Genomic DNA, 19,346 nt, shown 5'->3' with positions numbered 1-19,346 from the left:
CATTTCAAATACAGTGATTAGTGGGATGTGTGCCTCACAAAGATGAATCTGGTTGCTCATGGCCTATTCTATAATCTGCAAAATCATATTTCTTTATTAAAACTACTTTCTCCCATGTCTTCAATGATTTTCCTATTGCTTTAATAATATTCAATTCTAATGAATGTAACTCAACCCCTGTATCATTTTCCTATTGTTAGGATTCGGCAGAAATAGTCAGTCTCTTCTTTTACTATGCAGTGGGCTGGACTTCCAGGAAACCAGCCTTGTCTTCATTGGAATGAAATTGGTGTCGTCAGAAATAATGCCTTTTAAGACTATTTGATGCTATAAAGTCACTCAATTTGAATGAAAGCATTCATTCCCATGGAGGATTCAGTTTCCGTTTGAAGTCCTATATGAAGTTCACCATCTCTCCTGCACTTTAGTACTACAGATTCATGCATCTTATAAGCATCTTCATTATGATATTCCTTCCTCAGTCACCTAAGAAATATCAGAAATAAATATGAATTTGATTTCTGGTGCAGTTCTTAGTGAAAACAAGCTAGATCTTTCTACCTGACATGATGATTGATAAGCAGAGGGGGTCACAGTAGGCAGGGCCATTACATTAACTAGTGTTTGAGAAACATATCTGGGGGTAGATACCGTGGGAGATGTGTGGGCCACACCCTGTGGAAATTCTAGTCCCACTGGTTAGCTTCAGAATTGGGTGATGATGGACTAAGCTAGGTGTGACCAAGGAGCCTGCCATCAATTACAGGTAAAGGAACCCACAACAGTCTGGACTGGTCAAGGCAGCAGCACCCAAATGTGCATCCTGAATAGGGTGTGGGGTGGGCCGGGCTACTACATTCACCAGCTCATACAAAGCCAAATGGAAGGCCAGACTGCGCCGGGCACTGGCCTAAAACCCAAGGGCATGCAGGGGAACTGGGTCTGGGAGTGGATCAAGTGGAGGAACTTGGAAAACTCCCCTGGCGAGTCATCGCTCCCGCTGGTGAACATGTGGTCCACACCTGAGGGTCGGACAAGCTGGGCCAAGTAGCTCCAATAGCTGGCTAATGTGTGAATTGGTAATGAAACGGGACATACTGGGCAGGACTGAGCAAACCTTAGCCTACAAGTGAAACTGGAAGCCAGGATGGAGCACAGGTCATGCCAAGCTGGGCTCTTGCACCTACTGGTCTGCATGAGTCAGGGACGCTAAGCCACAGTGTCTAAGGCAGAGGCTGGGACAGGTGAGGGGCTAAATCAAGCTGAGTCAGAGCAACCACTGGCATGTCCTTGATCTATGGCAGGAAACAGGCCTGGTTGGGGAGCTAAGGGAACAACCCTAACTGGGTTGAGGTTCCCACCAAGGGGCGTGCGGGCTGGAATAGGGGCTGCGTTCTAACTAGGAAACAGTTGTAGACTCTCTTGGCACAAAAGTAGACTGGGACTGGATGCACCAAGCTGGGTCAGACCCCAACACAGTCTGGTGTCCTGCAGGATCAGGGTAGATGTGGGATGGACTAGGCTAGGTCTCAACCCCAACTGAACCATGTGTGAGCCATATGTGGGTATGGATGAGCCATGGCTGGGCTGAACCATCCAACTGCAAGAACCAGTTTGGATTGTAGACCAATCAGGAAAAGCCACTGTTCCTGCTAGGACAGGAGGTGAGTTGAGTAGGGTTGGCTCCTGGATACCCTGGTATGTGCAAAAATTGGCATTGGGAGAGGTTCTGATAGAGGAGCCTTGGCAATTCCTCTGGCAGGACACAGATCCAGCAGGTAAGCGCAAGAAGCATGATAGGAAACAGCCTAAAATAGGCCATGGACAGTTTCCCACTGGCATACATTTGGCATGGGTCAAGAGCAGACCAGGCTGAATCAGTTCGCGTCAGCCACTGGCAAATCCGAACACCAGAACAGAGTGTGGGTCAAGCCAGGTTTGGTCGCGACAAAAACTAGTGCACAATACGGAATGCCAAGGTGAGGTTGCCTGTACCAGATGTGACTGCAGTGCCCAACCAGCACACATGAGAACCAGGAAGGGAGGGGGTGGAGCTGGCAGTGGAATAAGGGGTGGTTCCCTTGCTGGATAGCTACTCCCATTGGAGAGCATGAGTTGGGATGGGGGCAGACCAGACTAAGCAGGGCTACAACACCTGTGCACCTCATGTGTACTAGATCAGAGAAAAGCCAGGGTGGGTTGATTATTCCTACTGGTGCAAACAAAATCAGAGTGGGTGAAGGTTGTTTGGGCTTAGCCATAGCATCAGCTGGCTTGCACTGGGGTCTAATTCTGTCAAGTCAAACCACAGAACTACCTGGAGAGTGTATAATACGGGAGTGAGAGAGACCTGGGAGGGAAATAGTGGGCTCCTCCCACTTGGTTTACCACTTCCATGGGAGGACACAAAAACTAGGACTGGGGCTGGGTTGGCTAGACAGAAAGGCACTCAAAAACATCTGTGAGGGTTGGATAGTTGAGCTGGTTAGATGGAACTAAGCTTCAATATCCATCGATGTGTATGAGAGCCAAATGGGATGTAGGACAGACTGGACTAGTCTGCTACACATACTGGCAAACCAGGGTAGGGGGCAGGCCTGGTGGGGGTTATGGTGGGTCGCTCTGACTAGGCTGCAGCTAGCACTGGTTGATGGGAGGGCCGAGTATGTGATGGGCAGAACCGGGCTGGACTGCAACACCCATTGGTTCCAATGGAAGTTGAAAACAGAACCAACCCAGCAATTGCAACCACCAGCTGATCAGGGCGTTGGACTGTGTTGGGCCCTATAGCTGCTGGTACAAACAAGAATCTGTTCTGGGAACACCTCAGACAAAGTTTCTTTGGGGATCTCCCTAACCGACTTGCCAGACTCAGAACCCTAACCAAGAAAAGACAGAAGGCAGAACAGGTCAATTAACCACCTCAGCTATATGTTGGCAGCGAAATACTGGACAAATGGAGATTCTATGATGGACTATGTCAATCAGTGGATTCTTCAAAGACCTCATCGTGCTTGGAGTAGTGAGATTGGCAGCGATTCATAACTGTTGAACTATCAAAATCACTTGAGCAAGTATCTCAGAGCATGCCCCACATTTGGGACCTGGGATAGGTGGGAAATTGGGTGGGGCTTTTCCCCCAATATCCCCTTTACCTCAGATATATGATGGAAACAATATGAAAATAATAGTCTTCCCCACTTTCCTATAGCCCTTGTACCTTTTTACCCTAATTAAATATGTTAAAAATATAATAAAAAAGGAAAAATTAAATAAAAAGACAGATCCTTCTTTTCTTCCAGTTTTATTCTATCACTTTTTAGACCTAATTCTTAACTATATCCCAAATTGTTCCTCAGCATACTTTTAGCCTCATCAATGGTATGAACCCAGTTTAGGAACAGCTATTCCTGCTATCTCTTTACAACTTACTATCTTGTTTCATATAACCTATGAATATATCTCATATTATTCTTTGTAATTATAATATAATTTAATCATAATATAATTTAAATATAATTCTTTATAATTTTATATGTCATAGCCATCTGAATTTATAGCTATATTTTAAACTTCAGAAAACCGTAGTCACATCTACTTGTTTTATGTTATGTTGTCAACAATAATGTTCAATGGAATACTACAGATGGAACATATCTTGAATAAACTAACAGATGTATAAAACAAGAATTAGGATTTTAATTGGTTTTAGGATGAAATATTTGAAGTAACATGAAGATGTACTTTTGTTTAGATTATGATTTATAAATGTACTAAAACCAGCCTAATTATATGTGCAGTATAATTATATTGCTTGTTCAGTCCTAATTTCTTAAAACAAGGAAATATTACTAAAACTAATTGTTTACACTGATAGCAGAGTCTGGAGGAAGAGGGGAAAATAGAACAATGCCATCCACAGTCATTACCTGAAAATGATTCCTACTAAAGGCAAGGCATTAGTTAGTGGTCAGCAACATTTGTGTCAAAATAGTTCTCTCTAGAAACATCACAGTTGCCATTCTATGAATACAACTTCTTATGAATGCAACTTATGTTGTATATTGAATACAGCATAGCCACACTTGTTATGATGACCTTTTTGTGTAAGTTACTTTAATCTTTATAATTAATACCTTTTTCTATATTAATTGAAATGGAAAAAAATTCAAAATGCCTTTTAACTAAAAAAAAAAGCACAATTTTTGTCATATTGACTTAGGAAAAATGCCCTTCTAACACCAAAATAGAGAAATAATTTGTGGGTGTTAAGAATGTAATTCATACTGAGTGAGTTAAGGCTCATTTTGTACCATTTTGGAAGAAGTAGGTAATTGAAATGCCTGTATCCATTCAGTAACTCACCCAGGATTCAAGGGCTCATTGTAACCATCCGAGCTTTATTACTTTCTTAGCAGCTAAGGTGGGCTTTTATTTGAAAGTAGTTTATGATGTATAGTGTAGTTGTACAATATAACACTGAGAAAACATGGAGGCCTGCCACACTACTATTATGTTCAGATTATAGCCTGCTTGGTCCATAGGTAAAAAACAATAACCAACAGCAAAGTATCATTCTTGACTAGGATATCCACCTACAGGCTACTTACTTGAAATTCTTAATATAAACAAAAGTTTGAGTCTATAATCTAAGATAAAATGTACACAATTACTAATCAGATTGTATTTATGTGTGTGTATTTTTACATATGCTTATACAAATAATAACACAGAAGAGGTTTTGGCATAAAAACTTGCTGGTTAAACAAAACCAGCATCAAACACATACCTTGCAGTAATTTTTTTAATAAATATGGTTGTGCAATAATTTTAAACTATTTTGTTCTGAGTCAAGAATTGCATAAGTTTTTAATTGCTTCGCAGCCTTTTGGCTAAGATCATGTGAAAAATTGCATAAGTTTTTAAAAAATACATTTCCTATTTAACTTCATCACAATGCTAAAAAGCAATCAACTCTGACTCAGAGTAATTTTTCTAATCCTATCTAAACTCGGTACTTTTGGGTCCTAAAACACCAGCTTTTCTTTGAATATGTGATAGCACAAGTCTCTGGATGATCTGGATATAGACGAAGACAAAAAACAAAACAAAACATTACAATTGTGCTAAAGTACTAATTTCAGACAATTCTGAGCCTCCATTTTTATCTGCAATTGTCAAATGCTTTCATCTAAAATGTAAACCTAGAGTCAATGAAAATGGCTCTAATAAGTGGGTTTCTCTCAGTTCACAAATGTACGTTGCAAATGGTGTCCATTTGGTCATTGTGTTTCCTGTTCATTTGGCAAGCAAATTGTTAATCACTCAGTGTTAGGTTTTGGAGAGTGGGATGCCAGCCTGAGGCAAAGTGACTGTGACTCCACAATGGATCATCCTTGTTTTTTACCTGGCACTGCCATCTTTTTTTTTTTTTTTTGTAAGATTAATTACTTTGATTGGGAAATCAGATATACAGAAAGAAGGAGAGATAGAGAGGAAGACCTTCTGTCCTCTGATTCACTCTCCAAGTGACTGCAATGCCGGAGCTGCGCTGATCTGAAGCCAGGAGCCTGGAGCTTCCTCCGGGTCTCCCATATGGGTATGGGGTCCCAAGGTCTGGGCCATCATTGACTACTTTCGCAAGCCACAAGCAGGGGCTAGAAAGGAAGCAGGGCTGCCGGGATAAGAATCATTGCTCATGTGGGATCCCGGCATATGCAAGCTGAGGACTTTAGCCATTAGGCTACCACGCTGAGCCCCTGGCTCCTCCACCTTGCCCCCATCCCCTCTCTCACAGCCCCCCATCCTGCCACCATGGCAAGAGATGTTTCTCTTCTTGTTCTCTCCTCCTTCACCCCTACTGCTATTCCTGCCCTGCTGGAATAAAGGACCTCCTAAGCACCTCCCTCTGTCTGGCATTTTGGCTTACAGTAAACTTCTCCTGAAAAGAGGACTTGGCTGTGGGAATTCAGCTTCATGTAAGAACTTAACTGCACTTAAAAACGTATACCATAGTACTTTATTTTCTGTTTTATTATAAGGTGATATTGTATTCTATGGATGTACCTTTTTGTAAGTACACAAATAAATAAATACATAAACATGTAAATAAATATAATAGAATAAAAGAAAACAATATATATATAGCTATATATATATATAGAGAGAGAGAGAGAGAGAGAGTGAGAGAGAGAGAGAAATGGAGAAATACTTCCATTCACTGGTTTATTTTCAACTGGCAGCAGTGATAAGGAACGGATCCAGAACTCTTTCTGTGTCTCAAAGGTGGGTGTCAGGGGAGGAGCACATTGTTATACCCGCTTCTGCTGCTTTCCAGTGTGATAATCAGCAGCTTGATTGAAAGCAGGGTAGGCAAGATTCAGACCAGTTCTCCGTTGTGATACTGTTGTTTCAATTGGAGGCTTAATATGCTATGGCACAACCCACAGGCTTATTCCCAATGTTTTCACTCCACACGGAGTGCTGTAGCTTGAATATTATTTGACTTCCAAATCTGTGTAGACATGAAATCTCAATGTCGTAAAAGTGTTCCAGAGAGATTACAGACTTAGTCACAGATTTAGGAGGCGAGCCTCATGGAGAACTCCTTAGTCTTGGCAAGTTTACTGTTGGAAGGTAACTGTCAAGGGAGAGTCAGTTACAAAAGCCTGAATCGGGCCCAGCCCCTCTCCTTCCTTCCTACTTTTTCAAATGACAATCACTCAGCAAGGGTCACCATTGCCATCTACCACCTCATTAAAAATCCTGTCAACGGAGCTCCCTTTTCTTAGGCTTAAAAACTCCAAAACCATGAAATAAACTTTTCCCCTTCTTAAAGGCATTTGTTTTGGGTGTTTCATCGAAATTTACAAAGGTAATTAAAGCTGCAATTTTCCAACCTTACTTATTTTTCACAAGCAGATCAATAATCCTCTCAGCTTTTTTCTTAAGAACTGATTATAAAATGATTGAATGTCATTGAATCGACACAAGATCCCAGCAAAAGAAAACTTCATAATGATTTAGGAAAGTTATGGTGGATTCTTTTAGTGAATGCCTAAAGAACAATTTGGCCATTTTACACTATTTCTAAGAAACAGGATCCATTGTCTCCAGTGGTTGGTAAAGAGCAAGGAACTTGAAGATAAAGAACTCATTGATTTGCTGCACAAGCTCTGAGAGCATGTCATCAGCCTGGGTGAGTTTGGTGAAGGCAGAGCTGTGCAGTGCAGCATTTCTGGGCAAGCTGCTGACAGGAGCTGAGGTAGATACTTCAGGGAAGGCTGCTCAGTGAGCTGTGACTTGTGAGCTCAAGCATTTGTCCACATGCTTTCTGTTATGTGACTGTTTATCCTCTCTCTCAGCAGTTGATTTATGAAGTTTGACAAGGCACTATATAAACACTACACTGTGCTACTTGAAAAACTAGAGAAAATGATACATTAAGTCACAGCGGCGCAATTGTTTTCAGATCTGAAGTCCCATGCCATAGCAGGACAAATGAAAACTCATTAGACGTGAATATTTCTGTCCTTCATACTTGAAAATGGCCTTTTGAGCAACTGCCATAAAGATCTCTGTGGATTCTAAGTTTTGATATCCTGTGCATAAGCATTTTACACTTACGTGACTGACATTCTGTCACTATAGCCTGGTACCTCATTTCCCGCTAATCCCATCAACACAGCTTTAAAGAAAACTCAAACAACAAAATACAGGAGTCCAAGATATTGAAGCTCAACATACAATGTAAGGTTATACACAAAAATAATGTAAGTTTTTCAATTTAGAACATTTTTTTATTACATTCACAAGCTATTTTATATAAGAATGAGAATGACTCTTCAAACACATTTATTTTGTTAAATTGATGAGAAATGTTCTAGTGAAATCAGAATGATAGCTGGTCTTTATATATCTACATCTACATATATATATATGCATGCATATTTATGTAAACAAGTTTGAAATCATTTGTAACTACATTTTTTAAATGTACATGTAACTGATACAATAGTCTTTCCATAATTGAATCAAAATATTTTTGAGTTCTTATTACAGTGGAGCAAAGAATTATAATCTTCATAAATTTCATGTGTTACTATTCTGTGTGGCAAAGTTGTGTCTGGTTTTGTGGAGCCTTGGCTGTGACACAGGAGAGGAAGTGAGTGAATGTGGACCCTACAAGCACATAAATATTATTTTATCCACCAAAATGCCCTCCTTCTATTTGGACTTTTTCTTTCCTTGCTATATACTGAAGGTAAAACATGACCTCTTCTAGTCTTTGTCCCCTTTATCTCTCAGATACCACTTTGTGCTCTCTGAGGAACATGATTAATCTTTATTGTTCCCAAATTAGTTTTGAATCATCAGGAAACATGTACAGATGAAAAAAATTTAAGACCAGTTTTTCCACATTCTACAGACTAGAAGTTAAAACACAAAAAATGAATATTGTCTATTTCCTCAGCATTCAGTGGGAAATGAGCATGGAACATTCTTTGCTCATCAACCTTCCTAAGTTTTTTGGAGACTTCCAAGATATGTGCTTATATTACATCTTTTGGAAAGGTGAGACTGCATAAATGCAATAAATTTTCTTGAATTATATAAATCAAAAATGGACCTCTTAAAAAGGAACCTTAATATATAAGAATTAAATTCTACTGTGAAGAAAATAATATCATAGTTTTTCTGTTTGTTCTCTAAAATTTGTATTTTCTAAACTTAATTATTCAAGATAGAACAAAAGGCTGCTACTGTGTTTCTAAAGAAGTTGCATTTTAGGCCTCATAGTCAGCATTCTTATGTATTATATTATTTTCCTTCACACCCAACAAGAGAAGTAGATACTTTTTATATACTTATTATCAAACTTCATTATATTGACAAGTATGTCAAAGCTCTGTTACATTATGTATTGCTATTTTAGTGTTGCAAGGTTAATAATTGGTGATTTCAGGATTTTAATACATATCAAATTGACATTGAAATCTAACTTCTCGGTCATTATTTTAGATAAAAGTTATTTCAGAAGGATAGACAAATGTTTAAACCAAATGATTTAAAATAGATTCCTATTAATGTATTTTCACTGTGCCAAAATTGTATAGTGGAAAAACAAATAATTCTATGGAAAGAGTCATTAATGACTTTGCACTTAATCTTTGCCAACTATAATTTGAAATAATTGGGGTGGGGACTATCACACTTAAACAAGTCAACGGTGGGACTTTAAATTCAATAACATAGCATAATCATTGGAAACTTTCCCAGTGATTCCACTCCCCAATTTGCATGTCATTATAGGACCACACCACACTAAACACAGGTGGAGTCTACATGACCAGTAAAACTCAGTGGGAGTGACACTGCTATAATTTCAAGATGGAATCTTTGCAACTTTTTTCTTGGTGTTACAGATACCTTATTTTGAGAATATTTCTCTTAGAATCATCTGCCATCCTATGAGAAACTGAACCCATCTGTAAAAACACTTGTAGGCATGTTTCATAGTCTAATCCTGAGCAACGAGGAGAAACTAGTACTGCTACATAAGCAATCTGCCTTTGATATTCCAGTGCAAGCGTGAACGGAGTGTTTGTAGAGATTAGCAGCATCATGTGGAACAGCTGATGCCAATCAAGCAACCAAAGCATGGAAAAACAATAAAACTGTATTTTTTAAGCCACATAATTCTCAAAGGAGAAAGGGAATTTGTTTCATGGCAACAAATAAGTATTACAGCCAAGAAATGTGACACTATCTTTAACTCTTCATGTGGTTTTCAAAAACTCACAAAATCCATATCAAATTTGATTTTCTTATTTGTAACTTCTTGAAATTATTAATTATTCAATAAGGATGGGATGGAATGGAACATTATGTAAGAAACACTCTGTAAATTATAGTGACCCTAGAAGTATATGATAACCAATTTTTATAGTTTGTTTGCTTTTGTTTTTCCTGGTATGCTGCCATACTAATAAAATGTATTTGGTTAACACCAAGAACTAGTAAGCAAGTGAATCAGAAGTGAAGCCTAACGGGTTCATTGAGCAATACTCTGTATTTCTTGAAGTGTCCAATAGTGTCCAGTGGTTTAAACTTCTGCCCTATCACTGCTGGCCCTGCTCCTTTGTTTCTCATGTTTGGTTGTGCCAGGTATAGTTCATCTAACTGACAGCATTTTTATTATGTTATGTCACTTCATTCTGTCCTGCAAAATTTCTCTTGAGAAAGTTGCTGGTAGTACTTTCAAGATTCCTTTGCATTCTTTAATTGTATTGCCTTTAAGGTTTTCATTTCTCTTTGTCTTTTTGCAATTTATTGTTAAGTATTTTGTTAAGTGTTTGGTTTGATCCTACTTGAGATCTTTTGAGCATCATGGATCTTGATATCAACATACCTCCAGAAAATGCCAAATTATTCTTTAAATAAAATAGTCCCTTTCTCAGACCTCAATATTTTGTAGATTGATGCGTAATGATGTCCCATTAAGGTGTTTTTTTTACTTTATTCATTTCTGTTTTTTTCTTTAATTATATTCCATCATATATACATCTAAAAAATCAAAAATCATTGCTTCTACATGATTAAGTCTGTACTTGAGGTTTTATTGGATTTTTCCCATTTGTAATTTTATTTTCAGATTCAGGATTTAAATGGTTTCTTTTCATAAAAGCAAAATGTTTCTTATAGGCAATAGATGTATAACAACAGGAAGAAATATTTGCTCCTGTTGCAACTTCTGACACTACACCCAGTGCCAGCTTCAATGGCCAAGATTTCTGAAGCAGTTTTGTCCATCTGTGAGCAGAGGGGATACACTTCTGCTTAAGGAGCAATTTATTCTTGTGCAATTGAAGAAGCACAACATCTTTTTCATTTTTTATAGATTGGTTGCATGGAGAAAGACCTTTCTCTTAGATTTCTACACTTACATATTTAGCCACAGGATTCCAGTAACATGATATCTGAGTCACAACACGTGACTGTTGCTCAATTCTTACAGTGGTATCATTGTCGGGACTGTTACCAGGGTTTTGACAGGTTTGGATGATCTCTGTTCCCTAGATGGAATGCCTGCACTGAAGATATTAGACACTGGGGCTGGCATTTGAAGACAGATCCCTGCCAGAATCTACGGACAGTGGGTGTGCAATTAGGCACAGAGATGTGTAGCTCATTCTGCATCCCCAGCAGAACTCCTGCCATGTCAATATGTGGCTCTCCATGTAGGAAATATTTGGTATGGAAGCTGAGAATCAAAATTAAGTATCAAAACTGCTTCAGAATTCAGAGCAATGTGAGATTCTGCTTGTACACCTTTGGGTATTTGTCTATCTTTGGGTCTTTGTACAGGAAAAAACCCATTCTATACCATGAACTGGAGAGGTTAAATCCAATTTATATAATGATTTCAAATGATGTATATTGGAATACGCTTGGCAAGTTGTTATCAGGACTATGGACAGTCAGATGTCCCAACAGGTCCGTACGTGGGCAGGACTACTCTAAGTCCATACCTGAGAGGCCCTGGAGCCAAACTGTAGAGTTTTTCTGGGGTCCTCATCCAACTCTAAGTTTAACAGATCAATCAGTTGGGGCATCAGTGAATGTTACTATTCCTATGTGCCTTGGAGGATGGTTTTGGAAAAAGCACCAAAGAAAAACAAGAATGCCATATATGAAAGTAATGGTGTTAGTTAACTCTAGAAGATTTTTGTTTCTGATTGGGAAAAGGAGTGTAGAATTTCTAATTCTCTAACCTTGATAAAATTACTTCTGCAAAGTTGCAAAGTGAAAATTTTGGAATATGTTGATTTTTTTCATGTTATTCATTTTCTTTTTTCTAAATATTTATTTATTTTATTGGAAAGTCAGATATATTAAGAGGAGGGGATATAGAGAGCAAGATGTTACGTCCTCTGATTCACTCCCCATCTGACTGCAACAGCTTGAGCTGAGCTGATTCGAAGCCTGAAGCCTGGAGCCTCTTCTGGGTCTCCCCCACGGTTGCAGGCTCCCAAGGTTTCAGGCCATCCTCAATTGCTTTCCTAGGTTAGAAGCAGGGAGGTAGATGGGAAGCAGGTCGGGTGGGATATGAACCAGTGACCATATGGGATCCTGGGCATGTACAAGAAGAGGACCTAAGCCACTAGGTTACTGATTTGAGCCCATTATTCCCTTTCTTAAATCATCTGTGACTTCTCATTGACTTCAATTTAACCCCATTCACCCTGTTAAATAAATACATTTTGCAATGCCCTCAACATACCATATCTTTTCTCATAGACAAATTCATTTTCTTTGTAAAGGCTCAAATAATTATTTTGGTTTAAAATACACATGTTTTAAAAGACTGTATTGATAGTTGTTGAATACAATTTTCTCCAAAACATGGCAAAATATGTAGTTTACAATGCACAAAATAAAATTGATTATGATATCTTCAGTCAGAACACCAGACTGTTACTATAAATTGATACTATGTTCTCACAAAAAATCATTTCAGGTTATCTGCGTAGAGATAAAAGCAAAGATCTCCAGTTTGTTAACTGGAGATTTCATGATCAAATTTTTATAGATAGCATTCAAAAACATCCATCATATTAAAGAACATTGAAGATATATATAAACAGTATTTGTAAACAATAGTGATTTTGCCAAAATATCTTTTTTAAAAAAGCCCTTCTTATTTAAAATTAAAAATGCAAAATCACAGCAATAACTAATAAAATATACTAAACTACTAACTGTGGAATAAAGTTTGCCAGGATCTAATTAATGAACAGAGTAATATGTATTAAATTTTATTAAAAGTGTCAGGGAGGGTGTTTGATAAAATTAATCCACAGAGCAGATGTAAGATGTAGGTGCTTTATCTATTGACATGAATTAAGCCAAAATTATCATTCAACTACAAATCTAACCTTTATTTATGTACAGACATAAAAATATGTCAAATAATTTTTCTCCTTTCAGTTCAGTTTAAATGTTTTTGTAATAATTTAACAAATTATGAGGTTTATTGAACAGACCTTCCCATTTGCCTGGGTTGTCGTTTGTCTTTTTGTCAAAGATTATTTGGCTGTATTTGTGTGGGTTCCCATCTGGTGTTTCTATTCTGCTCCATTGATCTTCTTCTCTATTTTTTTGCCAGTACCAGACTGTTTTGATAACCACTGCCCTATAGTATGTCCAGAGGTCTGGGACTGTGATTCCCCCTGCTAACTTCCTGTTCTTCAGGATGGTTCTAGCTATTCGTGGTTTTTTGTGTTTCCAGATGAACCTTTGAATCATTGTTTCCAGATCTGTGAAGAATGTTTTGGGCAATTTGATTGGGATTGCATTGAATGTATATAATGCTTTTGGCAGTATAGACATTTTCTTTTTTATATGTAGAGCTGATGGTCATGCTTGATGCTTTTTTTAAAATTAAAATTAATTATAACTACTGTGTTAATAGTATGGGGTTATTTAAAAAAATAAAGGATTTTTCATTTTTAAGTGTCTACATCTTTAGACTCAATCTTTGCATTTTGCATTTTGAATTTTACATTTTGAATAAAACCACAATGTGCAATAACTTTGTGGTCATTGTTATGTATTAAAACTTATTGTGATCAATTTATCTAAATAAATGGTTGGGTGTCAATGTTACAATAACCAGAAAACTTTGGTATAATTCAAGCTGTTATTTATAATCTCCCAGCTTTGGCAATCCAATTTTGGAAATTCTTCGTTGATGGAGGAAAGGTTAGTTGTATCCCTTATATATATAATTAATTGACATTTATTTTCTGCATATGTTTATTTTATAACTGCCATTTTCTTTTTTAATTATTAAAATTTGTTGAAATTGACCATACGTATATGCACGTGTGTTTGTGTGTGTGTGTGTGGGGGTAATGTAAGGTCGCAAATGATATTCCAATCCTTGCTCCCTCTTCATGCTTCACTTTTGTTGTATTTTCCAGTTAATTTTCACAATAATATGATTCTTGTTTGCTTTATAATAACATGGCAAAGCTTCCATTAAATAAACAGTCAGCAGTAGGAAGTAGATAAATCACTATTCCACAGGAGTATGGATGAGGCAATAGTCAAGTCTAAAAAAGACAATTTCACTTATATTCAGCAATTTTTTTTGTATTGCATATATTACCTACAAACCAATAAAAACATATGCTTGACTTTTTGGAACTGGATTAGCTCATCATTGTTTCCACTTGTATCCCTCATGTTTCAAAAAGCAGGATCTCACTCCTTTTTATAGCTGAATGATATACTAGCATGTATATGTATCAGATTTTTGTTTAGCCTTTGCTTTAGGTAATGCACATAGGAATGGATTTTATATCTTAGCTATTGTCAATTGAGTCATAATAAACAGATGTACAAATATCTCTTTTATATGTTGCTTTTATGTCCTTTGGGCAAATTCCAAGGAGTGGGATGGCTGGGCCATGTGGTAAACCTATTTTCAGAACTCTGATAAATCTTCATACTGTCTTCTTTAATTGTTGTATTGATATATACTTACACAAATTGTGCGTTGGGGTACCTTTTTACTCCATTAGCTATTTATTTATTTATTCCCACTCTGCCACTATTTTGGCTGTAAACAACCCCACTTTTTATATTGAGCTTCAATCTGTTTCTGGATCACATGGCCACCAGTCAGAAATATAAACTAAACAGAGAACAAAGAATAGTAAGAAATATATGGACATTCCCATCTGTCACTTAGGTAATTCTGAGACTCTTCATAGTAATTTTATCTGTTCATTTTGGCCAAATCACTTTCTCTTTACACTTTCAATTTGTTCTTACAAATGTACCAAAGAAGGATTCTGGGAAGTAGTTGACAAACTTTCCCAATTTGAAGTAGTATGATCCAGGACGCTCTTTGATTAAGTTTGTTTCAGCTGCAACTACATATTGAGAGCAAGTTTAAGACGAACAATCAGTTTAAATTATCTGATAATCACTCATTACCTATAGCGTGTTGTCCTTAGTTCCTACTGCATAAAATATAAAATCAAATAGATGTGTAAAGTCTGGACAAAATTGGTATCCTGATAGTATACTAGTAGAGGAAACAGGTTTCCAAAACATTGTATCTAATCTATGTATAGTGATCAGAGAATGTGTCCCCAATTCAGGAACTTTTAAACGAAATGTTTGAAAATTCAGACTGTATTAGAAACACATGTTAGTGTGTCTGTCTGCCTATAAATGGGCTATTATGGACAGGATAGGAAATAAACAATACAACATGATTGCTTCTCAAATAATGAATATTTTAACACATGCAAACATTCTGTAGCAAACATGAATTTGTGCCTGGAGGCTTCTGACCACAAGAGCATGTTTATCCTAGGGCAATACGAACTTCTGTGAATTCCAGACTGACTAATTGGCCTTTGTGAGTTCCATCCTCCACCAACATTTTTCAGTTAGGCTTACACTTTTTACTATGTTGATATATATATATAGATAATCCATCATAGTTTCGAGAATTTGAGGCTAAATTAGTAATTTAACCATAAGTAGTTTTTTGATTTTTAGTAGTTTTTTCATATAGTCAATTTTCAGATAGAAGGTTGGAAGTTTGTGTAATGGAGAATAACAACCATTTAGCTAATTCGAAGGCAAGAATTATTTTGTACAAAAAGAAATGTATGGGCCCTGCGTGGTAGCCTAGCAGCTAAAGTCCTCTCCTTGCACGTACTCAGGAACCCATATGGATGCTGGTTTGTGTCCCAGTGGCCTTGCTTCCCATCCAGCTCCCCGTTGTGGGCTAGAAAAACAGTTGAGGACAGCCCAAGGCCTTGGGACCCTGCACACACATGGGAGACTCAGAAGAGTATATGGGCACGTGGCTTCAGATTAGCTCCGCTCCTACCATTGTGGTCACTTGGGTAGTGAGCTAATATAAGAAAGATCTTCTACTCTGTCTCTCCTCCTCTCTGTATATCTGATGTTCCAATTTTTTTTAATTTGAAAAGAAATTTATGATAATTCAAATTTGCAAATACCCTTCAGAGTTGACTAGATAATTGATTAACGTAATGATAAATCTTTAGAATTTTAATCATTGCTCAGAAAGTTGTAATTTCATTTTTCCAAGTGAGTTTTAATATTTTAAATTATTTCTTAATGAAATTATACATTAAGACTTAATGCTTGTTACAAACCAATCAAGACAATGGTCTTAATAAATATGGTTTGAAAAATCAATAACACACAAAAACACACTAACAATAAAAATAACTAATGTGATTGAAAAAGTGGGCAATGTTCTGTCTTTTTTTTTAAAAGATAAGATCTAAGTTGCTACTTACATAAATTTTAAAATAAAACATTTCTTATTTTAACAATTTTATTCAATTATTTAAATGTACCTCTATTTATTTAGGTGTTTTTCTGTAGACAGAAAAAATTGAGACAGAAAGAGATCCTCCATCTCTTAATTCACTTCCCAAATGTTCATGACAGTTAGAATTTGGCCATATTGAAACCAGTAACAAAACTCGAAACAAGTGCATCATGTGGCTGGCAGAGATCCAACGATTTGAACTATGTTTTTTATCTCCTAAAGTACGCACTAGTAACAAGTTGGAATCATGGGCCCGGCAGCGTGGCCTAGCGGATCCCATATGGACGCCGGTTCTAATCCCGGCAGCTCCACTTCCCATCCAGCTCCCTGCTTGTGGCCTGGGAAAGCAGTCGAGGACGGTCCAATGCATTGGGACACTGCACCCGCGTGGGAGACCCGGAAGAGGTTCCAGGTTCTCGGCTTCGGATCGGCGCGCACCGGCCCGTTGCAACTCACTTGGGGAGTGAATCATCGGACGGAAGATCTTCCTCTCTGTCTCTCCTCCTCTCTGTATATCTGGCTGTAATAAAATGAATAAATCTTTCAAAAAAAAAACCAAGTTGGAATCGTGAGCTGAGCTGTTTATGTCATTATATTCTAAATATCATCATATAATTATGATATTCTAATTATGATATATTATTATGATATTCTAAAATCTTAGATTGAAAATGTAAAGATAACCTTTCATGAAGGCAAGACTTCAGCACAAAAATTCAGAATCCTAAGCAGTGTCTCAAGAATTATACAAAACTGTCACCCTCTTTTTATTAAAACCAAATGAAAACCTTCAATCACAAAGATAATATCTACCATGGATAGTCTTAGTATCTAAAGGCTATTTTCTCCTTCCACTTTTGTCAGCATATACTTTCTGGAAGCATTTAAAAATGTATATAAATAAATGCAAAGGTATATATGCCTTAAGATTATAAATTTCTACAGTGATCATGGAAAATCTGCATATTAAATGAAAGAATATGAAAAAGATGATGTATTTAGTTCTGTTCTATAAATATTTTGAGATACCCTTTTGATTGAGAAGGTAAAACACTGCAGAATGAGAAGATTAATATTTTAGTCACAGTTCTTCGGTGATTTGACTATTTTAGAGCAAATATGATATTCTAAATTATTATATTGGGAATGGAAAGGTAACCTTACACCTGTGGGATAGATAAGCAGTACTTTAGAATAAGTCCCTGAAAACTACTAGCTGCCCAGATGTCAGCCGCTCATTATCCATGTTATTGGGTCATTTGAACTTTGCTTTTGAACAAATAGGCTGACTAACTGATGTGAACAGTGACCTTGGATAATAGGCATACTGTTTCATCCTCATATTTAGATTTCCTGTGAAACATGGCTTCTAGGAAAATATGACATATTTAATGCTGTTGGAAAGTTTGCAAATAAATCTTTTTTCTTTTTTTTAAAAAAGATTTATTTTTGTTAGAAAGGCATATATACAGAGAGGAAGATCTTCCATCCGATGATTCACTCCCCAAGTGGCCGGTACTGTGCTGATCCGAAGCCGGGAGCCAGGAGATTCTTCCTTGTCTCAAAACATCTTAACAGAAATAAACGAGAATACATGATTGTTAGGCAGTTCCAGATTTAATGGTGAAGATGTTGGCTGAAATCCTGTGCCTTAAATCAGAGCGCCTAAAGTTTAGTCCAATATCTACTCTTGATTATAATAACATCCTGCTGAGAAGTAACATGTGAAGGTGCAAGTACTTGGTACCTGATACGTGTGTGAAAAACCCAGATTATGATCTGTGTTCTGGCTTGGCCCTGGTCCCTTTTGAAGTATTTTAGCCATTTTAGAGGTTAAACAGCAAATGGGAGCACACTCTTTTTCTCTCTCAATTTCTGACTTTCTTTCTCTCAAGTACGCTTTAAAAAAAGGAAGAAATGTTTCATGCAAAACATAAAATGCTTCATGCAAAATATAAAACATGGAAATCTTTATGTTTATTAAAGCTAGTTTGATTACTATTGTTAAAATGTGAAGTAAAGGAAAATATAGGTCATGTCAGAAGTTGAGTTTGGAGAGGAATAGATTTTCAAGGATTAACCAGAATGAATTCAGACTCTGGTCTGCCAAGCAGTGTTAAATCATGAAAAGATACTCTTTCTGAGATACGGTATAGTAAAATGTAATATGTCTGCAGAAATACTGCTGTAAAAGACATTGTCCAAAGATTTGAAGGAAGTAGGATATTTTAAAATTTTATACTCAAATGACTGACATATTATACTTACACTCAATGGGCAATGATTACTTTTAGAGTATCTTGAGAGGACTACTTACCTCTCCACAAATGGATTCAAGATTCTTCTCTTCATGACTGCATTATTTGCCGTGCCTACTTACTTAGGATTATGTAGCTACCACTTGCTAGAAATTTCAAATATAATTGACTAGGACTATTGTTTTTCCCACTCTGTATGTGTAATGGCATTACATGGCAATTAGTAGCTTGCACTTAAATTTTTTATTAGCTTTTAGCCATGTGCTTGCTTGAGTTCATCTTTTGATGTACTAGTGTGAAACATATAGTATCCACATGCTTACTAGTTAATTTTTCAATCGGATTGCAAACAAACAAACAAACAAACAAAACCAAATAGCTTAATCATTTTGCTTCAGGATGAGAGTAATTTTTCTAAGTCTTGGGAAAGTTTGACTTGCTAAAACAAGTCTTGGAATATAGTCAGGGAATTTAAAAAAAAGCTGTCAAATGTGATCCATCTGCTCACATGCAGGTTATTCAATATTAATAGACTTGGAAATTTGGAAATTTATTTAATTAGTCTCCAAGGCTAGCACTACAAGTAATAACAATTATGTTTACTCTTATCATAGCATTACTCTGGCAATTTAATGTAACAGACTGCTATAACTATCAGTAAAGCAAAAATATTGATAAGAAGAGCAATTCAAATTTGT

General features: G+C 36.9%; 1 pseudogene; it reads right to left on the bottom strand.

The window, feature by feature from the left end:
* LOC101520699 (nuclear factor of activated T-cells, cytoplasmic 2-like) overlaps window positions 1–18,742 on the bottom strand; it is a 41,909-nt pseudogene extending 23,167 nt beyond the window's left edge.
* Window positions 18,743–19,346: the final 604 nt, after the last annotated feature.

The sequence above is a fragment of the Ochotona princeps genome, chromosome 2, assembly GCF_030435755.1.
Source record: "Ochotona princeps isolate mOchPri1 chromosome 2, mOchPri1.hap1, whole genome shotgun sequence".
NCBI lineage: Eukaryota > Metazoa > Chordata > Mammalia > Lagomorpha > Ochotonidae > Ochotona > Ochotona princeps.
The sequence above is the reverse complement of the archived record's forward strand: the minus strand, read 5'-3'. Positions and strand labels throughout refer to the sequence as shown.